The sequence below is a fragment of the Pantherophis guttatus genome, chromosome 3 (genome assembly GCF_059756535.1).
Source record: "Pantherophis guttatus breed Tessera chromosome 3, ASM5975653v1, whole genome shotgun sequence".
NCBI classification, from domain to species: Eukaryota; Metazoa; Chordata; class Lepidosauria; order Squamata; family Colubridae; genus Pantherophis; species Pantherophis guttatus.
In genome coordinates, this window is record NC_142065.1 from 43,104,996 (window position 1) to 43,123,436 (window position 18,441).

Consider the following 18,441-nt stretch of genomic DNA (forward strand, 5'->3'; position numbering starts at 1 on the left):
AAGTCATTCGGGTGGTTGTTGGGGGCTTTTTTTGTTTCTTTCTTCCAATATGAAGATATTCGTTACTGATGGGGCCAGATGGTAATTGAAGATTCTGAAAATACTGTTGGAATAAGGATGCGATGTTACCCTAACATGGGTGATGGAATTTATCATCCAGTTGAAGGATATTACAGAAGATGTTATATGGATTACAAGCAAAAAGTTTTTTTTTTCTTTTAGGATTTTATTTACATAAGGGAATATTTTTCTAGGGGAGTGGGCAGAAGAATAAAGATATTAAGAATAATTATGGTAATTTTGTAGGAAAGTGGGTGGAGATAGGATAGGTTACGGATTGTTTAGTTTAAAGAAAAGGGATATTATGTTTAGATCTGAATGTATGTAATGAAGGGGGGGAAGGAAATTAGTCGAATTGAATAAGTGTTAAATTAGGATTTATTGAATAGTTTTAGAGTGGAAGTATGCTTTGAAATGTTATATTGTATGGGGGGTAGTAAAAGGGTAGATCACGAGCCGAAATTGTTAAATTGGGAGATATAATAATATCATTATGTTAAATCAGGAGTTACTAGATATTGTTATAATAGAATGTCACTTTGAAATGCATATTACAGCATAGTATAAGGGGGGTATGATAATTTTATTAGAAAGAAAGGGTCAGTATATGGAGATGGAGTAAGTGGATAGCAAAGTATGATATAATCTGTTATGAATTTGGGTTTATTATGAAGAAGTCAAAGGGGAAAGGGGGGTGAGGGGGGTTAGGGAGGAGGGGGGGAAAGGGGGAAAATTTGTATTTGAAAAACTTTTTCAATTAAAAAAAAAGAAAAAAAAGAAATAAGTTGGCTCAACCTTGCTTACCTGTAAACTCATACACAGTTGGCTATGCTCTACCACCTGCATTTATATACAGTTTGCCTAAGATTTCTATCAAGGCATATTCCTTGATTTCTATCAAGCAAACTTCACAGGTCCCTATTAAAGCAGAATGTTCCTGGGGAAAAAAATTAATACCTTCCTACTTTAATAAAGAAACCCAGGAAGGACAGTCAGCTAAATGATATATATAACTCTTGTACTTTTTCTGTCTGAAATCATTGTTTCACTCTATGTTTCAGTATCAATAGGTTCATACGTAGCATTCTAAATAAGCACTTGATATTATAGTTGTAAAGATGGAATCTCCTAATAATCCTAACCCTAACCCTAACCCTAACCCTATTCTTGTTTTCACTGTAAAGAATTTTCTTATTGACCCTCAACCTTTTAGCATTAAAACAAACATTTTCAGTTTTTTCACTGATGCAGTAATAATGTTTTTTTTCCTGAAACTTCAATTTATGAGACCTGAAATAAGAAATTTAATTTTGGAAGTGCTATCATTTTAACAGCCACAATTCAACCTAATATATTAAAGTATTACTTGTGCCACCTTCTATTTTTTTTAAAAAAAAATCCAAGTAGCAGTAAGATTATTTTCATACAAATTATTAATATGGTATTAATATTAATTAATTAATTAATATTAATTTATTAAATATTTGAAATATTTCTATGCTACTGATACATGGTATATTAAATATCTTTCTGCACTATAAGAGATGCTTGAGAGTACAAGTCTATTAAGTTTATCAAGCCTAAAACCACGATAAATTCCTGGGATTTGAAAGAATTAGAATCATTTGGTTAATACATTTAAACAGAATCATTTGTCATCAGTAAATAAGTTTAACCAATAATTTTCTTTTTTCCATTCCTTTAATTTCCTTGTTGCCATGTAATGCAAGTTCTAATATCTCTATAACAAAATTAAATAACAGCAGTAATAAACTTGTTGGTTTGTGCTTCTTGGATATATAAAGTTGAAATCTTCAGAGAGATGTTAAAATGAGCTACTGCCTAGTAGTACAAAATATTGTTATTTTGGGAAATTGGTATGCTGATTATTATACCCGTTTAGCCTGTCAAAGAGAAATGTAAGGAAATGGTGTTCCAAAATTGTTTTATAGAGAAGAAGCAATGACATCATTTACTAAAGGACTAAGGAAATTGCCAAGTAAATTGTGTCACAATGAAATTTTCAGGTTTTAATATGTGTGACGAAATAACTTCATAAATATCAGATAATGAGAAAAATAAACAGAAGGTATATAATTCTTTTGTCAGTGTTACTACTTTACAGCATTCACCACCCTAAATGGAAGCATTGCTAACATTTTCATTTAAATGCAGATTTTTGGTAACTATATGTTGTGGTTATAAATGTAACTATGAAATTCTATTAGTGGTTAATTTGTTTTGCAGCACTTATTTTGTTATGACGCTTAATATAAAAAGTAGGAAAATAAACAGTCCTATCTATTTGAGGTATAAATAACAATTTAAATACAAAATGTGAGTTTAAAGAATCACAAACATGCTTCTATGATTCAAAAATTGAAAATGTGCTCTAGTATCAAAAGTGAGGGAAGTATTATGAACCTTGAACCAAACCCTAAATAAAAACCAAGCCCATAATAAGATTTTAATGACTGGGAGATTCTGAGGCTATTAACATGAAGGCTATTGCTATAAGTGTATTGTAAGCCGCCCTGAGTCTTCGGAAGAGGGTGGCATATAAATTGAACTAACAAATAAATAAATAAATAAATAAATAAATAAATAAATAAATAAATAAATAAATAAATAAATGATACATGAATCACTAACTGGCCAATCAGATTTTAGTCTATATTTTGTGTGAATCTAGCTCATGTGACTAGTTTATGATCCATTATGCTGCATTAATTGGGTTAATCATTCCAACCTTGTTTGCTAACCATAAATGTATGTGTGAAAACAGCTACTGTTAGAAGAAACAGAAGACAAGTTATTACTTTTGAAGACAAGGACGATTATGTACAGATATAATATATCTGTAAGATATACAGATACACCACTCAGGAGCCTGAGTGGCATAGGAGGCTAATGCCTCCTAAGGCAGCATTTAACATCCAGCTGTCTGCAATTACTGCGAGTTCAATTCTCACCAGGCTCAAGGTCGACTCAGCCTTCCATCCTTTCTAAGGTGGGTAAATTGAGGACCCAGTTTGTGGGGGAAATAAGCTGACTTTGTATAAATATACAAAAGTATGAAGGCTATTGCTTAACGCATTGTAAGCCGCCCTGAGTCTCCGGAGAACGGCGGCATATAAATCAATTTTTTTTAAAAAAAATATTACTTACATCCTGCTAATTTCAGTTCAGCCAGTGTTTGAAGTAAAAATGTAGCCCAAAATCTGCTTAAATTCCAAATACACTAAGAACCAAAATCTGGAAGAATGAAGGGAGAAACACCAGTTTCTCATTCATATAAACAAATACCCAGTTGACAAATCAAATAAACAAATACTGGCTTCTGATTAAAGTATTATATCAGAAAATGTATAGGATGAATAATTTAAGTCATACGTTAGTTTGAAATTTGTCAATTACACCAGTGGCCCCCAACATTTTGGGAACCGGGGACCGGTTCTGTGGAGATAGGTTTTTCTATGGACTGGAGGGGGAATAGTTTTGCATGCTGCCTGAATTCCATGGATGGAATTTGGTTTGTTTACATGGCTCAGTTTCTGGTATGCCATAGACTGGTGCCAGTCCATGGACCAGGCGTTGGGGGCCCTGAATTATACAGCAAAATTATTTTAAGAATTACTCTACAATGTGATATTAGGTGTAAAAATACTTCCCACTTAGACCAGGTCTTAGAACGAATATACATAAATAATGAAAAAGCTGATTAATATTCTTAGTAAAAGAGACATAGAAAAGGGTTTTAACAAGAGCAAGAATTATACTGTCAGTAATAATTCCCATTCAATAAATAAATAAATAATGGTGAATTTCATTTGAATGAGATGGAGCTAATTTCTGACTCATCAGAATCCCCCATTATTTCTTGGCTAGCTTATAGTGTCCCAAAACAAGATGGACCCAAGTTAGGAAACATGTTCTGAAAATCAGCATTTTTCTTTAAGATTTTTCTCTAGGAGATTGAATAGGTACAAAAACAATTGCTGCATAATTCATGAATAAGTACAGCCCATTCCAACAACTGTTGGGAGATAGCAAGCTGCAGGTTTAATGAAGTGGTGACATTTGAAGGGCATACATCAGTGATGGCTAACCTTTTCTGAACCAAGTGCCCAAGGCGTGCGGGCAAACCCCTGAACCCCCAAAATGCAATATGCATGCACACACACCCCCATGCATGTGCCCTGCCTCCATGCACCCACCCCCACATACATCCACACACACACAACCCACCCCTGCGCATGTGCGTGCAGGTCCCCACACACACCCTACTCCCTACGCATGCACGGCAGAGACCCAAAGACCAGCTGGCAGGTGAGAGGTGCACACACATGCGTGGTGGACCTGAACTGGAGCAACGGCTCGTGTGTCCACAGAGAGGGCGCTGTATGACACGTCTCGCATGCATGCCATCACGGGCATACATATAGCCATAGGACAGAGGTTGTTATGAATACTGTGAAGAAGAGATAGTGAGTTCCCAGTGATATACTATGGGAAAATCAACACCTGGACAGAGGGAATTTTTGCCCCTTTTCCAATTAAATTTTCTTTGAATGACAGTAATTGAACTTGTAGGATACAATTTGGAAGACTTGGATGGAAAATAATTTCTTTTATTGTTTTTCCATCAATGACTACTTTAACTATCATTGATGGCTATTAGTTTACCTTAATTGACAAACATGAATGATTTCCTTTGTTAGTGACTTTGGTAGAAAACTCCAGCAAGGCTGGAGCCAAAATAGAACTGCTGGAAACAAATAGGAGGTATTATTTGCATGCTTGGGAGAACCTCAAGATCTGCAAAGTGAGGAAAACATGGACATCTTGCAGCTTCTAGCTGTTTTCCCCAATTTTGGCATCTTCCACATATGTTTTAGTAAAACGCCTGCCTTCTCTAGTCCAAATAGCCTTGCAGCATCTATCAGAGAGCATTGATGGCTCTTATATGTTATAACCTTTAAGCACTCTTAAATTATAACATATAGACTACGTTCCCACTTGCTGATAACTCCTAATTGAATTAAACCAACTGTATCCATTTTCAGTAAGTCACTGTTTACTAGCTGTGAGTAAATTTCAAGTTTGTTTCAGAGCACCCAAATACCACTAGAAAAAAAATAGATTTCAAATCACATTCTTATTACAATATTGTCTGTGATCTATCAACAATTATCAGGACATATCTGATTGCCTAAATATATGATGGGAAATGGAAAATAAATGTCAGCTACCCAGATCTTAACTTTCATAATTTCTCCAATGATTAATTTTGTGGGAACATCGCAGCCAAACAAACTGGCAAAAGACTGAAAATATTCCTTAAAGGACTATTGGTTCCAAAGTGATTTTTTTAACCTTAAAAGCCTAATGATCTACACATTATTTGAGAACAAAGAGGTACTGATGCATGTGTCTGGCAATAAAACTCAAAATATATTATTAACTTAAATGAACGTTACGGATATGGATGTGGGTTTAACTGATTCTTAAACACATTTTAACTCCAGTTCAATGTTTTACAGGAGAAAAAAGCCTGATACAAAGATTATGGATATCAAACCTGGTATCTGGTCAACTGCAAACATTTTATGCATTATCAAAGCCAGCATGCCTTGATGATGTCTCACCAATATGTTGAATTGTCTGAAGAACCGTTTGATTTCTGCAGATAACGGGTTGAAAAGCTTCTGACAAATTGCAGGTAATTCTGCCTTTACATCTTCTTTCTAGACTTTATTTTGTTTGAGAAAATATTTTGTTTAAAAAAGATAGGAAACCAGAAAATAAATTCAAATAATATGTTATTTCCTTCCCTGTTGCCTTTTCAATTATCTAAAGCCTTTTATAAAGATTGCTATCAGTCAGCTAATTTTTGAATAGAAATTCAGAGTTATTTGGCATTCATAGAAAGGGAGGGAGGGAGGAGGGAGGGAGGGATAGCAATAGCACTTACACTTATGTACCACTCCTTAACGCTTTACAGCACTTTCTGAATGTATTACAAATGTCAGTGTATTGCCCCCAACAACCAGGGTCCTCATTTTACTGACCTTGGAAGGTTGGAAGGTTGAGTCAACCTTGAGCGAGTCAGGATCAAATTACTGGCAGTGGGCAGAGTTAGCCTGCAATGCTGCATTCTAACTACTGCACCACTACAGCTCCTAGGACAGAAGGATAAAACCCTAATCATCCTTTTTAATGCTTCTTTGGTAATGCCAGATTCTAAGGATACCTGATAATGATAGAAATCCACATAGCTGCCTTTCTCGATGTTTCACTTAGCCTCAGAGAATTGCTGTAGACTTTCCAGTTACAGCCTGAGAATATCTAGCACATTTCCTGCTGGTAATAACAAGGTCCATAGTTAGGAATTTTCCCTGAATTTTATTTGTCCCATTCTGAAACAGAACTTCAAAGTTTCTCTTTGTGTTTTAACAAAGCAAGTATAAAATCCTTGGCAAGGTAAGACGAAAAAAGCAAGAACTATGCAGATTTCCATCAGATATCCTTAATACTAGTCAGGATAAATACAATTCTTGGAAATTATAACAGGAATTTTCTACTCATTTTTGCATGGAATGAAGTAGAGTCTCTGTGATTTAAAATGCTTTCACTCAGATTGTTTGCTATCTGGGTTATGGTGCTGTTTTTGAGATGTGCTCTCAACTGACTCACCCTTTGTCTCTTTATTGTTTATGTCTATTTTCTCTTCCATTTGTTTCCCAGCCTCCCCACAATCTTTCACATGCAAGGAAAGGATGAACACTCATAATAACATTCAGGCATGCATCTACTCACATAAATCTTAAACAAATCTTCATAAATTCCTTTAATTCCTATCAAGGGATGATCTGGGCAAACATTAGAAGATGGGATTATACATCATTACAGCACAATGATGTGCAGGAAAGAAACAGCTGAGTCTTTTGTCTTAGTAATAAATTGAAATAACATTACTAGGAAAAGCAGAGTTCTTGGTTCCTGGCAAGAATAAAAATATAAATGATCAGGAGACTTCATAATTCATGAACTACTGGGCAAAATTTAAGCAGTGTTCTCTTTTACTAGAACAGAATAAGTTGTTGAAAGAACTCAGGGCAATTATTTTCTTATGCAAATTGTAAGTTGATCCAGATGAGCTCAACTAATTTGTTTGTTTGTTTGTTTGCTCAATTTCCATGATTACCCTTCTCAGTCAATGAGTCTGGGCAGCTTACAGTTCAAAATGAGCACCAAAGAATTGAGGCCTTTGAATTATGGTGCTGGAGAAGACTCCTGTGAGTCCCTTGGACTGCAAGGCAATCAAACCGGTCAGTCCTAGAGAAGATCAACCCTGACTGCTCTTTAGAAGGCCAGATCCTGAAGATGAAACTCAAATACTTTGTTTATTTATTTATTTTTTATTTATTTGTTTCTATTTGTATACCGCCCTTCTCTAAATAGGACTCAGGGCGGTGAACAGCCAAAGTAAAAAACAGAACATACAAAATTTAAAAACAGTTTAAAATAATTAAATATTTTGGCCGTAAATTAAAACAACCCAATTTAAAATCAATTTAAAATTTAACTCAAGCCAGCCCAGCTAGTTGAAATAAATAGGTTTTCAGGGCCCAACGAAAAATCCAGAGGTCTGTTATTGTACGTATTTCTGGGGGGAGGTTGTTCCAGAGGGTGGGCGCCACCACAGAGAAGGCTCTCCCCCTGGGGGTCGCCAGCCGACATTGTCTGGCAGACGGCACCTGAGAGGCTCACTCTGTGCGAGCGTACTGGCCGGTGTGAGGCTATTGGTGGCAGAAGGCGGTCTCGTAAGTACCCCGGCCCTAAGCCCTTTGGCCACCTAATGAGAAGGAAGGACTCACTGGAGAAGAGCCTAATGCTGGGAAAGATTGAGGGCAAAAGAAGAATGGGACAACAGAGAATGAGGTGGCTGGATGGAGTCACTGAAGCAGTGAGCATGAGCTTAAATGGACTCCAGAGGATGGTAGAGGACAGGAAGGCCTGGAGGAGTGTTGTCCATGAGGTTGCACTGGATCGGACTTTGTAACTAACAATAACAACAACAACAGTTCAAAATAGGTTGATCTCTATTATGTTAGGGCCTAAAATGTTCTCCATATTCAGATGGCCAAAATTTACACTTTCAATAAGAAAAAAAGATTAAACCCCTATAAACCCTGCTAAACCTGTGAAAAGGAACATTTGGTCTGGCCTTCTTCGGAACTAGTTCTACTGGATGATTTCAGTGCCTATTTCAGTGCCTATTATCCAGTTACCATAGGTGCTTTTTCAAGAGGCAACTGGTCTTTTTTGTTTTTCTCTGAAGACCTTTCGCTTCTCATCCAAGAAGCTTCTGCAGTAAAAGGCGCAGGCTTTTAGTGGTGGATCTGTGTTGTTTGCATCTTAAGCTGAGGTGTGGGTGGTTCCTGTGGTCTGCAATTTTTTTCTGGAGGTCCGTTCATAATCCCATACATTGAGCTGAAGCCCATTTATTCATATGAAAAATAGGGGGTGGGGAATCTTCAGTGTTGAAAAGACAATCTACAATTCCAGACATACAAATCTTAAATCACAAATCAAAATCAAATATGTTTTTGATTTCTGTTTATAAAGATGATTATGGGACTGGAAGCTAAAACATGTAAAGAATGGTTGCTAGAATTGGGTATGCCTAGTTTAATCAAAAGAAGGACTAGGGGGTGACATGATAGTAGTGGTCCAATATCTAAGATGCTACCACAAAGAAGAGAGTGTTAATCAGGGGTGAAATCTAAAATTTGTTACTATCGGTTCTGTGGGCATGGCTTGGTGGGGGGTAGTGTGACTGGGAGGTTGTAGAAAAAATGTTTTTAAAAACCTCTGACGATCCCAGCTGAGCCGCGTGATCATCAGAGTTTTTTTTTTTACTTTTAAAAGCATTTTTTTCAGCCGAAGAGGTTGTAGAAAAAATGCTTTTAAAAGTAAAAAAAAAAAACAGCCTCTGATGATCGCGCGGCTCAGCTGGGCATTGGGGAGGGGGGCAGGGATTTTTGCTACCAGTTCACAGAACCACCCGCCTCCATTGCTACCAGATCGGGCGATCCGGTCCGAACTAGAAGCATTTCACCCCTGGTGTCAACCTATTCTGCAAAGCACCTGACGGCAGGACAAGATCAATGGATGGAAACTAATCAAGGAAGCAACCTGGAACTAAGGAGAAATTTCCTGACAGTTAGAACAATTAATCAGTGGAACAACTTGCCTCCAGAAGTTATGAAGGCTGCAACACTGGAAATTTTGAAGAAGAGATTGGACAACAATTTTTTGAAATGATATAGGGCATCCTGCCTGAGCAGGAAGTTGGACTACAAAACCTCCAAAGTCCCTTCTAACTCTGTTATTCTGTATTCTGTGACAATGTACTTCATCTTCTAGATTTTGCCTCTTGTAGATATTTGCAGATATTTTGCAAATACCTATTTTATAAATAATTGTTTCCTCAACCATTTTTTCTTTTCAAACATGATGGGCTCTTAAACATTCACTATGGTCTCCAGTAAATGTCAAAAAATATTTTGTTGAATTAGTATCATGTTAACATAAGCATAACATTTTTAAAGTTCCTTACCCAGTGCTTTTTTAATACCAGATAATGCAGTGTAAGCCGCCCTGAGTCTCCGGAGAAGGGCGGCATATAAATCAAATTAAAAAAAGAAAAAAGAAAAAAGATATTCCAGACAATTTAATTAATACTAGATATTTTATTTCAGAGTACTTAAAAAAAAAACTGATATCCATCTCAGCAATATTTTTATATATGCACACATTAAAGTTAAAATAATCCAAAGCATATTTCAATACTGGTAATAATTTGGGAATTTTAGAAATCATAAATGCATCTAGTTGAAATTGTAAAATAAAGATGCTGTAACTGAATATACTTTCATTTGCAATTTAAGGCAGTCCAAGTTATTTTTGTAGTATTTCAAATTTTTGAAGAATTGATTGGAAATACTGTATTTAATCTAAAGTATATATCTACTTGCTCGTTAATGGTTGCTTATTGTTTTTTTTTAAACAAACCAAATGCAGTTTTCAAACTGGGATTGTCTCAGAGCCAAAGTTTGTCAAGTAAATGACTATTTTTTCACATTCCATTTCCTATGAAAAATAACGTCCACAGAGTAACTATTTTCGAACAGTTAAAACAATTCAAGAAAGAAACCATGTCATGAACTTTCTTCAATTTACCACAGTACAGGTCAAAAACAACAGTAGCATATTGAATCAAGTTCACAAGAAGGTTATCAAGATGGATCTGGAAACCAAGACCTGTGAGGAATGTGAGAAAACATGACCAAAGGGAGATATAAGAACAGTCTTCAAATATCTGAACAGCTGTGACAGGGTCATTGAGAAGAAAGACACTCTTGGAAGGCCCAAGACCAAATCCAATATGAATTGTTTCCAATAGAAGAAAGTTATAAAAGTACATTTACATCATTGCTTAAGGAAAAAAAGCTCACCAAATAACAATTTAAAGAGAGAGACTGCTCTGATTTATGTATTAAAAATTCATTGAGATTGGATGAAATAAGATTGCTAGCTGTAGATTGTATCTAGTTTATGTACTAGTTGATATCTCCTAGAGGAACAGATACCCCCCCTTCTGAGCATACATGTTCTTAAATCTATTTTGGAAGTAGTGGAACATTTGGAAGCAGATTTGAAGAGCCTGGGTTTTACAGAGAGAAGGAAGAGATAAGCCCATTCACATATTGACCCCATACTCTTAAATCACTGTTTAATTATTTAATTTTTTGTTTGTTTGTATCTTGCCTTGATTTATTTTTTTAAATAATTCAAGGCTGTGAATGTATTTTGTACTTCCCACAACAACCTTGCAAGGTGAGTTGAGCTGAAGCAGGACTAAAACTCATAGTCTTCTACTTTCTATCCTGAGGCCTTTACTGCTAGAACAACTGGGTCTTTATTTGCCATCTATCTGGTATTCAAGTAATTTTTCAAATACACACTTTTGATCAAATGAGAGACAATCTCAGTATATAAAATATGGAGAAGCTAATTTGCCTTGTCGATTTTGTGCATTTTCCTAAAATAAAACAAAGAGCAAAAGGTATATCCAATTTATCTGGGTATTTATCAGGTTCTGAGCCAAAGCGAATCATGACTATTGCTACAAATCTAAACTGCTAGAGAGCAGAGTCAAAACCTTGTCAGAGATAACCTAATAATAAAGCTTATCTAGTTTGGCTCAATTCTTTTCTATTTTTAGAAATTCCATTGTTCTTCTTAAATTTTAAGTTATTGCTGCATCACATTCAGGTTTATCACTGGTCAGGTAAACACCAGTTAGTCTTTATTCTTCAAGCAGCAGTCAACAAAAGGGAAGTAGTGGGTTGTTTCCAATGATTTTTTCAGCTCTCTCATCAATAAAGCTGTCCCATGGTTTCCTGTTTATTTATTTTCTAATTACATATCACCGTTTCTAATTAATTTACTAGGACCCAAGATTGTTATCCCATTCACGGGACAGGACTGATAAGAAATAGTATTCTAGATGCTTGTGCTGATAAAAGTTCTTCCTTTCAACTGGTGATTAATAAGTTCTTTCAGCTAGGATGTATCAGCCAATAAAGCCATTTCACAGAGGTTATCAGGACAATACACATTTTCATCTTACTTGGACAGATTGAACAAAACATACACATAACCTTTAAATAAGCTTAGTGACAATTTATCTGGGCAGAAAGAAAGAAAAAAAACTTTCCAAACACTGAAAAACTGGGCTTTTCCCATCATTTAATTAATAATAACAAAAAAAATTATATCAAACATGATATTCAGCTAGTTTACTAAATCTGTGTCAAACACAGGACTAACAAAATGTAACTGACTGATAGCAATGGCAAAATTCAACTTATACTAATTTTGTTTGTGATGTATATTTGTGATGCTAAATTCCCATACCCACAAATAAGGTAATATTTCATAACAAAAGGAGAATGACATGGAGAAAATACCCTGGGATGCATTTGCAATGAACTATTCAACTGACAGAAGGCAATTGAGGAATATTGTGGAGAGGGTTACAAGAAGCAGTCAATATTTTTCTCAAAAATTAAATTTGATATTGACTACAGCATGGTTCTTGATGGCTACATGGACTAAATAGAAACAGCTTACTATTGTCAATTTCTGGGATATTTTTCAATTTCTCCATTTTGCCTAAAACTCTGAGATTTTCTAATTCTCTCCATGTAAACAATAACCAAACCTGATCCTATTTAGTTTTTTAAACCAATGAAGTTTGCTTAACACTGCCATCTTCTATGTTTAAAATATAGCTTATAACAATGTCTGCATTCTAAAAAGTTCTTTTTGCTGTTGTAAGTGCTTTTTAACTGCATAGGGCTGGGTAGGAGCATTGAAGAATATCCTTGTATTTTGAGGAGTGTAGTGACATATGTTGATTTATCCTTCATATTAAGAAGATTCTAGAAGTTTAGAATTCATTCTGTGCTATGATATTTAATCTTGCTTGATAAGGAAAGGAAGGAAACTTCACACAGTTTCAGAAAAATCTTAAGATTATTTAGGTTGGCACTGGTTTATCAGTGTAATTCCCAGAATCTTATTCACATCCCAGGGTTCTTTCAGTTTGCATGAGGCACCATCTAGTCAAGATTAGTCCTGCAATTCCATTATCATAGAACAAGCTCATGTGGTTTTGGTACCAAGTTTTAATCAAATCCTGATATTGCCCTTTGAGCTGGGAGCTTTGAGACAGGCCTAGTACCGGGTGCTGTGTGACTTGGGCATTTTGAGGTCTATTCCAAAGGGGATCCCAACAGCTGAATGGAGATTTGTTATCATCTTGCTTGCTTAAAATCTCCTTACTCACTGATGTGTTTATTGCCTCTGGATTATCAAAGAAATAATAGTCTAGCATCTGGCTGCTACTGTGGAAAGCTCATTTGATACAGAGTCCTTCAAATGTAGTCATCATATAAGCATCCATGCCCAATATGTACAATAACACACATGCCTCACATTTAAAAAAGAAAAATAAATGTTCAGAAGCATTTATCAGCCTCATCACAAACCAGTAGTCTCACCTTTTCCATCAAATGTTGGCATCTTCTCTCCCTTTCTTTCACTATTATATAATATAGATGAGCACAGTTACATTCACGTTCATCTTCTTGGTTTTTTCCCCCCAGGGTTTTTCTTTTGGTTGACCATCTAAAGGCCTTTTGGGAAATCAAGATACTGAATGAAATTCTTACTGTGTAGCATGTCCACTCTTTTCCAACATTTAAATAGAAAAGGAAGAAAATGTGTTAGGTAAAGTGGAAAACAATGTGAAGTGTGTAAGTAAGCTATAGCTTGAGAGTGATGGAAAAGGGAGCCAAGTGAAGATAAATAGCTGTCCTTGTGTATACATCCAAATGTATCAGGAAGAGAGGTTTTTCATAATGAACTGCAGAGTGCAAGTGATAGGAAAGGATAGATAAAAGGAATGTGCCACCTTGAGAAAATAAAAAAAATATCACAAGGCTATAAGTAAATATTAGGGATATGCAAAATGAAATACAACTTAATTCAGATGTTCAAATTTGTCATTCATTTTAGCTGAAGCAAATTTTAGTAACAAAGGAAGTATCCTAGGATATCTTCAGATATTATGCAATAACAAATCACCACATTTTTTTATAATTACTTCTACTGCTAAGAAAATGAAGACTCATACAGTCACTCACTTGCAATTCATTGTATAATTAACAATGTGTTTTTAAACAGAAATGTTTAATGTTGCATTAATATTTACATCACTCTCAATACAAGAAAGAGTCAAACTCCTGTTCTGAATGTAAAACCCATCCTATTTTTCTGTGGTAGAAATTTCTATAAACCATGTCATCCTACTCCAATAAAGCTACTGTGTAATAAGGACAGAAAGCATAGAGAGTAGAATATTGGTTATTTTGTGGAACAGAAAGAGGAGATGAGAAAATAAGTGAATTTGCTGAATGAAATGGAGCAAATTGAGGGAAGGGCTGCCCTTTTCTGTCCCCTTGCTGTATTTCTTCCTTGGATTAATAAAGCATTTCAGTCTCCAGGGCTGCATGCAACTTCCATTCATTTTAAAGGGATGTACACAGTCACATGGAAAGAAAAGCTTCGTCTTGACTTATTGAGTAAATTCACTAAAGAAGCCACTGAGGGAGAATAACTTCCTCAGCATGGAATGTCATTTCCTGGCACTTTAATAGCAGTAAATATGCACATTCAGTAGAAACCGGGAGAGAACCATTTTTTTAAATGGTTTATGTAGAAAGCCAAGCTATCTACAAGAATCATGTGGTAGAATACAATGCAAAACACTCTTTTCTGACAACAACAGTTCTGCATCCCCTTGCTGTGGAATTATGTGTTAGGATAATTAAAGAAGCCGGAAGGTGGAGTAATTGGGGAACAAATTTTTGTATTTGCAGTGAATTCTGAGAGAAATTGCTGTATTTTTTTTCAGTTCAAAATGTGGAGTGAGGGAAAAAGTTTAGTGCTTCTGCATATTTAGTAATTTAGAGAATGGAGGGAGAAACTGCCATTAACAAAATATACTAAATAAAAATAAGTTAAATTGCACTTGTGGCAGTTGATTGAGAAATCTACTTACTTCTCTAAAGCAAATTATTAATGCTCCAGTAATGTATTGTTTTGTTTTATATATAAGCAATGCCTGAAAGTATCAGATAATTGTAAAAAGTCCTTCTTCTATCCCAAGGTGTAGAATCAAAATGGGAAAACACTTCTATATGCTGCTAATTTGCTAGGCTGCATTTCACAGAATGTCTGTGCTATGTTGTAGTCAGATAAGTCATGATAACTGCATCTGAATATTGAGATTCCATAGGAGATTCCGTAGTCAAGAGATTCAAAAGGAACCTTGTGCTATAAAGGTGGCAGCTGGAGAATTGTACTTTTAGACTTGCAAGATTGTATTAATGTAGCTTTACAATAAAGTAGAATTGGCTTTTCTGGTCAATTTTCCTCTCTGGCATACCTAGTAAGTCTGAGACATGGGAACATGTTTGTTTTTTCATTTTCCATCTATTTCAAAGACTTCCACTCACTTCAGAGTAATTTCAAATCTGCTGACACTGGTGAGACCAACACAGAGCACAGAAGATCAATACAAATTAAAAGCAAATTAAAAATCTGCAAGGGCTAAAGCATGTCGTTGAAAATCCATTAACTTCTGGTTTATAGTTTGATGACCCATGATTGTTTGCTATGAGATAAAAAACGATCAGAAAAATCTATTAAACTCCTTGGTATGATTGGAAGCTCTTGGTCTTATAGAATTATTTGCTTATTTTGATAAATCTAAAATACCATTTACATTAAATTACATTAAATCAACTTCAAGTGAATGTCAGAATTTGATACTGGAGCAAACAAAGGTGAGCTTGATTTAGAAATATTGAACAGTGACTATCTTTAGCTTGGGAATCAGAATAACTTGAGCATTATTAAATTTCCTGAAATGATTCCATATACAGAATTATTATAAGATAGCAATTAATTATCAGTAATGGATGGATAGACTAGTATAGAATTAAATTATATGGATATACAAGCACATATATTTATAAACCATGTGAAGACTAGGATATGTGTCTCTCTCTGTGTGTGTCTATGTGTTTGTATGTGTGTATATGTGATACAACCTTGTGCTACATAAAACAGAATTGCTTATCACCAGTTGTAAGAAGACAAAACAATCGGTTGAGAAACAAAATATAAAGTAAAAAAGAATTGCATTTTTTTCTTCTTTTCAAATAATTTTCTATATGGTTTTTAACACTTCAGACAATGTGTAATTTTAGTTGTTTGGAATTTCATTGAAAGTCAACATTCAGGAACAGATCCAGAGAAAGTTCTTTTAATCTTGTTTGGGGACAAGCATGGCACTTTTGTACTTCAAAGCTTTCCCAATTTTTTCATATGAGCCTAAAGAGAAAAAAATGTGACCACTTAAAGTAGCATCAACAACTTAAAGAATTTAAGCAGCAGCATCTTTATTCAGACTGATACAAAAATCTGAAAAAAATCAGACTATTTTAATGGCAGAAATTATGGTACTTGTCCTTCCCAGAATCCTGAACACCTTTTGAAATGTTTCAAGTGTGCACAGTCCTTGTGTGCAAAGAAAAGATTCCTCCAACAAATCAGATTCTGAAGATATTTACAAAGTAATGATGCCACATATATCAGCCAAACTGCCAGCAATAATCACATCCTAAAAGCCCTCCAGAGCAGCTCAACTTTCACTAGCTTCCAGAAGGCTATTACTTGAAAAGGGTCAAGACGCCTGATGGGCAAGAGATGTTTGGATGTACAATAATGTCAAATCGTGTTTTCAGGGATTGTCCCTTCTCATAGACATCGATCTGGACTGAATCTGAAGAACTTTGAAGGTCTTTCCTAACTTTCTACCAGCAAAGTGTTCAACTTCTAGAGAAACATTGTTTCAGTGCTAGCATTCTGATCATTTATGTTCTCAGCAGTGACTAACTTATATATTTAGTTTTTCCAAGTCGTTCTTCCTTAGTCCTTTAATCGTCAATGAGCAAACATATATGTTTTATATGAACTTTAAGACATGTGACTATTCCAGAATGTAAGTTATATGCAAATTCATTGCTGCTAGTTTGCATCACCGTTTGCAGCTAGTCGTTACGTGGCATTGGATTCAATATTTTACTTATCAGTTCTGAAGATAAGGTATACCCATAGCATTTTTTAGGAGGAAGCATATTAAATACATTAAAAATTAAGATATGCATGAAAGAAAGAAAGAGGAAAGGGTTTTTTTTCAAGTTTCTACCTCATATCACTGTATTCGTATTAGGATTTTTTCCAGAAAGGTCAGAATAAGTGTAATCTTGAATTACTATGGAAAATATGATTCGTCAGATTTTTCATGAATATTAACTGAACATTGGATTACTAAAACCTACATCTGTTGATGATTGCTGGTATCCCGCTCCTGCATATGGAAATCCACAGATTACTCATAAATACAAGAAGAATACACAATATAAATAAAACTTAAATATCAAGCACCAACTGAGCTGCTAAGTTTTTGTGTATGCTACTGTGTCTTACTCCGTCTACTAACACTGTCTGACAGTTGACCGGTGAGAAACCAATATATAAGTAGATACAGTGTGAGGATTATCTTTTGCAATATCTCGTTCCTGTTCCCATATCAGTACCTACAGTATATGGTATCAAGTAATGGTTCCTGATCACATGTGATTGAAAGATATATTCAGATTTTCAGAAGGAAATATCAGAGGAAGAAGACAGACACATTTAAAATGTATGCTGGTCAGGAAGATTAAATTAAAAATGATTCTCCCCCTCCCCCACAACCCTAGGTCCATAATCTGCTCTTATTTAGAATTATAGCTCCTGTTGATTGATGAGAAAGAATCATTTCTTGCAAACTATAGCCACCCACTGAGAAACTAACAATAAAATTAGGCCACTCTTTCCTTTTCCCTTTTCTTCCTAGCCATTTTTTTAAAAAAAAACCATTTTTCTATTGAAAATAAAGTACATTATGGATAATCAAATAAATTCAGCATCCAAAAATCAGTATTTTCTAGATTTTTGTTAAAATAATAAAAATAAAAGGTCTGCATATGATTTTGATCCATAGTTCATAATTGCACGCTTATCAAATAAGATAATTAATATGTTGATTCCCCCCCCTCTCTCCCTCTCTCCCACTCTTCCTCTCTCCCTTCCCCCCCTCACACACACAGAAACACAAAATCTGGGGTGAAAAAAATAAAATTGTGGATGAAAGGCAAATATGAACTATAAACTAGCTTTGAGGAACAGTTCCTGTTTATTAAGGAAAATCTTGAAAATCTTGTCAGTATATATTAATTGTCGAAAGAAAACCAATGTAAAAAACAGTGGGCCTTTCTGAGTTAAAGTGCTATCTGCCAATCAACAGAAAACCATACCAGCATAAAATTAGTTGCTTCCAAATGCTCATTCCCACTTTCCTTCTATTGCTTTTGTTTCTACTCATTGACAGTCAGCTGAATCTCTCCAAGTTAATGAGTGACAAAACTTAACAAGATGGAGGTAACATTTGGAGGTTTGGGGGAGAGAAGTGTTGGCCCTGATGAAATTGTCATGTTTTTTTAATGGATACATGGAAATGAGCACATGACTAGTGTGACTGACAGATCTAAAAACTGCAAGCAAGCACAGCAAAAGTATCAACCCCATTTCCTCCTATTATAACATTGATTATACTTTACAAGGATCTGCTTT